Source organism: Hesperophylax consimilis, chromosome 6 (genome assembly GCF_061612785.1).
Source record: "Hesperophylax consimilis isolate HC1 chromosome 6, BYU_Hcon_1.0, whole genome shotgun sequence".
Classification (NCBI taxonomy): Eukaryota; Metazoa; Arthropoda; class Insecta; order Trichoptera; family Limnephilidae; genus Hesperophylax; species Hesperophylax consimilis.
The window spans coordinates 20,645,585-20,653,479 of NC_142841.1; the positions used below are offsets into that span (position 1 = coordinate 20,645,585).

At 30.0% G+C, this 7,895-nt stretch overlaps 1 long non-coding RNA gene across 1 annotated transcript; it reads right to left on the reverse strand.

The window, feature by feature from the left end:
• Positions 1–172: 172 nt before the first annotated feature.
• Positions 173–4,810, reverse strand: LOC149423053 (uncharacterized). Its single transcript, XR_016302301.1, has 3 exons — positions 4,750–4,810; positions 2,008–2,118; positions 173–1,591 (listed from the first exon to the last, which is right to left on the reverse strand). It is a non-coding gene; the product is annotated as an uncharacterized LOC149423053 (long non-coding RNA).
• Between the last annotated feature and the right edge of the window lie 3,085 nt (positions 4,811–7,895).

Below are 7,895 nucleotides of genomic sequence, written 5' to 3' on the forward strand. Positions count from 1 at the left end.
TCTATAATAACTACTATGAACTCCATAGCAGAGCGGCAAACTCCATGGCGCATCGGTGGGGATAGATTTAATTAAAGTATAGTTCATGTAAAACTTTTAGTAATAAAAGTAAGATTTATTCTTTTTTTATGAACAAAGCTACCAAACATGACACATAAATAAAACGATCAAAATTAATTTTATGGTTTATTGACATATAAAGTATATAGGAATTAATGATTTTTCAAAAAAAACATTGTGATAGTTAAAGCATATCTAAAAACTAATTACTTTCTTTGTTAGTAAAAACAAAATGCACATTTTTATGAGTTATAATATTTCAGGGTTATGAATTGTATTATACATAAGACAATATAGGTAATTGTAGATACATACGCGGCTAACGTGTATGATTTGGAAAGCCAAGACCTGATTTAATAAATAAAGGTCAATTATTTATCCAGAAAATTGAAAAAACATCATAATAAAATAAAATGATAAATTTGAAAAATATCACAATTGCAGCCAGGCAGGGTGAATTTCTGACCTGACTCTTGTAGTAAAAAAAGTTTCGTCGATATATTAGTACATAATAGCCTCTCTGTGACTATCCTGTGATTTTTCACGCGTGTTCGCTAATAAATGTAAAACAAAATGTTGATATAATACTAGTTTAATCGCTTAAAAGCTAGTAGTACTTTAACGAAAAATAATAAGTAGGTACCTCAATATTTTCAAAATAATATAAAAATATATATTTTTTAAGAAATGTTAAAGAAATTTGGCTATTTAATTTTTTGTGGGTTTTGTATCAACCACATACGATGATGGTGAAATAAAATGGTTAGAAAAGTGTTTAGTGTCTAACAAAACACTACGTTTCCACAAGTTTTGTTCCGTCTGGTGAAGACGCATATCGGTCAACATTAGAAAAATATATCATTTTACGAAGAGCAAATATTTCTTTTTCGGAAGCAAGGAAAATATCTCCAGTGTATTGGTCAACGGCCACATCAACGAACACATCGACATTCATATCTCTAAGAATTTGATAGGCTTGCACAGATGACGAATTTACTTCGTTCAAATCAGCGCTGAAGAGAGTTCCTGAGATGGCTTCGGTACTATTAAAACCGATGAAGAACAACTTTTCCAACAAGTGGTGAGCCACTCTGTATTTGACGAATGGCTGTTTGGTCTTGATTTCAATATTTCCAAAGCTCAGCAATTTTTCTTCTGGGTAAGATAAGGTGATGGAGTCGAAAAACGAAGGAATACCATTTCCCTCGATGACACTGGTTTCTCCATTGTCGCCGTCAGTTCGCACTGAGTAGAATGCATTAGTACTGCTGTCATTTTGGTAATAACATTTTCCACTGTTTACTTTTAAACTTTTTGTCGGACCTAATACCGTAACAAATTGATACTTGTCTTCGTTGTAATAATTATACTGGTCTATTTTCAGTTGTTTTTTCAACGTAAATGTTTTCATCAAGAATTCAAAACGGTACTGTTCACCCATTATTGTATAGGCTTCGGCAAGAGTTGTTTTAACATCCATGTCAAGTGATGATTGTAACTTTGCGCTAAACAAATCCAACATGAATTGCATCTGAAACATATAAAAGCATGAACTTGAAAAACTGAACACTGAGAAGGGAAAAGCAGTATGGCTTTTAACAAGTCTTTAAAATAAGTATTGCTTTATTAACATCCATAATATGTAGGCATTAAGACGAACACGCTTAGGGTCTGTTTTAATTAATAATAAAAAACCATGGCTATAATACCCAACCATCCGGAATGTAATTTTATTAAATAAGGAATGGCAAATATCTGCTACGTACGTTTGAACGATATTTGATTAATTTTGCTTTTATATAATGAAGTACATAGGCCAAAAACGAAGTTTATTTTTTAAAAACTGTAGAGGTATTCGTGAATAATTCGGATGTAACGTCGGATGTAAAACTTACTTTGTTCGTATCCCTTGCTTTAATTTTTATGTCAGTTGGATGTAAAACTTACTTTGTTCGAATCCCTTGCTTTAATTTGTATGTCGTTGGAGGGAAGCCCATTGCCAAGTGCCATGACTCCTATACATGTAGCCAAAACGGCTAGTGAGATCGACGAAGTCATCTGAAATAAAATTAGTAAAAGATTAAAGGGGAAAAGGAGCGCATGAAACTGAACTTCTCTCGGAATTCGTACGAAGAAAGACAAAGCATGAAAATTGAAGTATTGGGTGGAAAAGAGGCGCTATCGCTAAAATTACGTTCTGAGATCACATTCAAAGTTTTTAGCTGATTATATTTTTACGAATTTTGTGTTCAGTTATTGCAAATGATTACAAAACACGGGAAAACTATCTGTTACACGAAATATTTTGTAATAAATTTAAATTGCTGTCCTAAATATTCACAAATTGATTTTTTTGTATTTGGGTACTACGCCCTTTTCCCACCCATCGAGCAAATTTAATGATGTTGTAAGTAATGTACAACTTACAAAAATAAACATTAACATACAATATTTAATTTTAAAAAATTGGGTGACATAATTTTTTAAATGGTTATTTTTTTCAAAATGTTGATGTAAAATATTGCTGTTCTTATTTTAAATTATGAGAGATTTAAGGGTTGAATAATTCATTCTATAACTTTTCGAAATAACCAAAAAAAACTCATTAGTTCAGTTTTTAGTATTTTTAATGCCATATTCAACAAATAATACTTTCCCACGTTGTACTTTGAAGACTTTTCTATATGCAACCACTGACAAACAACCCATTAATATTCCCATAAAATGTGGCTTGAAGGGTTTTATAAAAACACAGTCAATATCTTACCATGATGGAATTAGAGACAGAACGAGTTATACGAGGATATGTCTTTAATCATATTATTGGAGATTTAAAAGAAAAACTTAAGTTAAAATGAAGTTCTGCATATTAAACTTGTAAAGTTTTGTTTCACGTTTGTTGCATTATATTTATAATATGTAGAGCGTTTATTTTATTGACTAGGTAGCTAGGATGTATGAAAATATTTTTTTTAGATGATACAACAAATCTAAGTAAGTTATTTAGAAAACAGAATCTTAAAAAAAAAGGTATTGAAACTAATAATATTTGTTCCATAATGTCCTCAATAATGAAAAGGGTCCACAGTCCCCATATACATTGTCTACAAGAAGAATTCATTATAATATAGAATATTCAAATACGAGAAATAATTTCGCAATTGAGTTGGGCAGTTTCGCAATAAGCCTCGAAATTAATTTTATGGTTTATTGACATATTATAAAGTATATAGGAATTAATGATTTTTCAAAAAAAACATTGTGATAGTTAAAGCATATCTAAAAACTAATTACTTTCTTTGTTAGTAGGAATAAGAGGGAAACTTCTAAAGCTATTTGAAAATTATTTGAACAACAGGTGCATGCAAATAAAGCTTTTGAACACTTTAAGTAAAAAAAGAAAAATCTTAGCAGGTGTTCCTCAAGGTTCCATATTAGGTCCTATTTTATATATAATTTATGTATCTTTTATTAAATTTATTTTTAAACATGTAAAACACTTTGTGTACGCGGATGATACTGCATTGGTGTTGTCTTGTAGTGATTTGCAATTATCTATTGAACTTTTACAAAAAGATTACATTGAACTTTTAAAATGGTCTCACGACTCTGGCCTAATCATAAATGCAAAAAAAACTAAATTGATACACATTAGATCACCCAATGCCAAGGTAAATACTATTATACCCGAAATTAAAACACACAATTCAGATTGCCTACATGTTGGTATCCCTGCGTTGTGTACATGTGAAAATATTGAACTGGTTAAAAAATATGTTTATTTAGGTGTTATTATTGATTGTTTTTTCAAATGGGATTTACAGATAAATAAAGTCTGTGAACGACTGAGATCTATTATTAGTAGATTATATAAATTAAAATTTTATGTTCCAATATGCACACTTCGAATAATTTATTTATCACTAGCTGAATCTATCATAAGGTATGGAATTACAGCTTGGGGATTTTCCTCTAAAACAAATATAAATCATGTTCAAGCAGTTCAAAATTCTCTTGTTAAATTATTAGCTAATAAAAGTTTATATGAACAAAGGCATAATGTTCCACACCTTTATCAAAATCTGAAAATCCTCTCGGTAAGAGCAATTATGTGGTATAAAATAATTTTTCAGCACATAAATAGCCCTATGTACATAAATAGACTGGAACACACTTACAATACTCGATTTACATTAAATGAAGGACTAATCGTACCAAAGCATGTAAACAAATATGGAAAAAGAACGCTAGACTACATGATACCAAATTGTTTAAATATGTTACCTGCAGAAATCAAAAAATGTACAAATATAAAAAGAAAATTTTTGTTGAAAAATTGGCTAGCTGAAAGAAATAGTTTGTACTAGACTCTAATACAAACTATTTCTAACTGCATACGCTTTAATTGTTTTTTGTTTTTATTTTTATTGTATTACACCTCTCATGATATGAATGTATATATTTGATATAATCTGTTTAAGTTAAAAGCACCCAATGACAAACTACTTTAAAGTAGTTTATTGGGACTTTTTGATTTTTGTATATTATTTTTGATATTTAATAAAAAAAAAAAAAAAAAAAAAAAATATCTACACTTGTAAAAAACTCTAGCCAAGTAGTAACATTATTAGTTGAAAATAATAATAATAATTTCCTTTGATTGGAATAGTAAATTGAATTAGATCTTACCGTCAAATTTTATGTGTTCAAATTGCTGTCTGTTAGTTCACTACGCAACTCCAATTCCCGGAATGGTGAAGATAAGGTCAAAGTTATGCTTATTTATAGGTTCATTATGACTAACGAAAAATTGTAAAGAGGTGCATTCAAGAATGAACTGTTTATTTATTTTTTCATACATTAATATCAATTAAAATTCTTAACCTACTGGTTCTTTTACGTCAATTAAAAAAGTTATATCCATTTTTAAGCTCATATGTAATGCAAGTGACTTGGTTTTTGACCGTTTTTAAGCGTTCGCAATTTGCTTCTTTGAATGAATCGATCTACTTTTTTTCATTAAATATTACTAAAGTGTAATGGGCAAGTATATATATATTTAAATGGGTTGTGCCGAAATTTCATTGATAAATAATAATGGACCTAGAACACTTCCTTGAGGAACTTCATAGTTTATTAGAAGAGACTTACCCATTTTACACCTATAACACCTCTTTTACATTCTTCATATTTTGCTCTTAACCTCATACATAACTTTCCAATGATTTCAGTTTTGTTTTAGACATTCATATATTAATAAAATAATATATAATATGCACATTAACACACACAGATTGAAAAAAAAGGTTTATTCTTAATTTTTTTTTAAACCAAGCAATGAAGTGAGTAACACACAACGTATGGTTTATTGGAACGGGTAACTACATTCCTTATCAAAGTCCTGACACATAATTTAAAAAAAATAGTAAGTTCATGGTTTTTCATGTTTGTAACATATATATTCATATAACGTAAGTCATATGAAAGTCACGACGTTAGAATATAATAAATTACATAATTACAGCAGATATAATTTAAGACAGTCAGTTTTAGAAGGGCCAATAAACTTCACTTTCTTTCTAATACTTAACTTTTGATAACATAAAACGTATCTAAATTTTTTTTTTTCTTATTTTTATAAGCAATAATTATTAGCCTGAAACACTCATCCACATTGAAAAATCTCCTGATAAAAGATACACGACGCCAACGGGACATGTATCTTTTATCAGGAGATTTTTAAATGTGGATGAGTGTTTCAGGCTAGTAATTTTTGCTTATAAAAATAATTGTTACCCTTTGTGCTATGCATAAAAAATCTTGTCTTAAACATTGGAATACCAAAAAATTTTTTTTTTTTTCATATTTGTTTAAATTTTGGTGGGTCGTGTGTCAGCCGCAACACGAAACAGCGGAATAAAATCGCTATATTCGTTAAATTTATGACTCCACAGGTTTTGTTCCGTCTGGTGAAGATGCAAATCGGTCAAAATTTTGAAAATATGTCATTTTACGAAGAGTAAATATTGTTTTTTCGGAAGCAAGGAAAAGATCTCCAGTGTATTGGTCAACGGTCACATCAACGAACTCATTGACATTCATGTCTTGAAGAATTTGACTGGCTTTCACAGATGGCGTATTGTCTCCATTCAAATCAGCGCCGTAGAGAGTTCCTGATATGGCATTGGTACTATTAAAACCGACGAAGAACAACTTTTCCAACAAGTGGTGAGTCACTCTGTATTTAACGTATAGCTTTTTAGTCCAGATTTCGATATTTCCAAAGTTCAGCAGTTTTTTTCGGGTAGGATATGAGAATGGAGTCGAAAAACGAAGGAATATCTTTATAGAATTTATCAGTGCTACTATCATTTTTGTAATAACAAACAGTTTCCATTGTCTACTTTTAAACTTATAATGGGACTTATATCTTAACATATAAATGCCTTTCTGTTCCAGAACCTTTATTATAATACTGATTTTTGATTTCAACTCTTTTTTCATCGTAAATGTTTTCATCGAGAATTCAAAACGATGAGATTCGTCCATTATTGAAAACACTTCTAAGCGAGTTGTGTGAACATCTGCATCAAATAAATCTTGTAATTTTGCGCAATACTAATCTAAAGTCAATTGAATCTGAAACACACAAAAGCATTGCTGTTAAAATTGTAAAAACTTAATGTTAATGGGGCTAACGTAAAAGAATAGCTGGTGATTTTCCCTAACCCTTTGATATATTTATTTATCTTTCACAATAAACAGGATAACATTTGCAAATTGTTTGATTTATGAAAAAATTGTTTATTAAATATCTAAACACACTGGATGATCTTTTTTATTCATAAGCTTTTGAAAATATCATCTCAGAAGACTTACAAGTTATGGTATTATTTTTTGTTTTAAATTGTAAAACCTATGCCATTAAATGTTCAGATGTAGAAATTAATTTGTTTGAATCTCTTCCATAAATTTGAATGTAAGAGGGAAGCCCATTGCCGAATGCCATGACCTCCTTTATGTGTTGCTAAAATGACCAGTGTGATGGACGAAGGGATCTGAAATAAATTTGTTAATAATATTATGAAACCTCGCTTGCGACAAATTTTAAAAACACCAATATTTATGTAAATTTTGCAAAATTTAGGAAATTTATTATTTCACGATCCTTCACTAAAGGTTTCTAAACAACATAAAACAAGGTTAACATTACAATATTGAGAGTGGGGAAAAGGTTAAGTGTTGCAAATGAAAATAGTTTAACAATTATTTTTATAAGCAATAATCATTAGCCAGAAACACTCATCCACATTGAAAAATCTCGTGATAAAAGATACATGACGCCAACGGGACTTGAACCCGTGTCCTTTCGATTTCCGGTCGACAGCTCTGACCACTGAGCTATGGCGGCTTATCTCTTATCCGCGAAATAATTCAATATATACTAGTGTTTCATTATCAGGAGATTTTTATCAGAAGATTTTTCAATGTGGATGAGTGTTACAGGCTAATGATTATTGCTTATAAAAATAATTGTTACCCTTTGTGCTATTCATAAAAAATCTTGTCTTAAACATTAGTTTACCAACAAAATAATAATTAATATTTGACAAGTTCAAGTATCTTCACCAAAAAATGTAGACAATTTGTCTCGACGCCATCTAGTGAGAGAGTTAGCACTTACAATGCCTTTCTCATATAAAATAAAGTTGGTTGTTTTCAGGTGAAAAAAGGTAATAAGCAGTAATTGTTGAATGAAACACTAGTATATATTTGAATTATTTCGCGGATAAGAGATAAGCCGCCATAGCTCAGTGGTCAGAGCTGTCGACCGG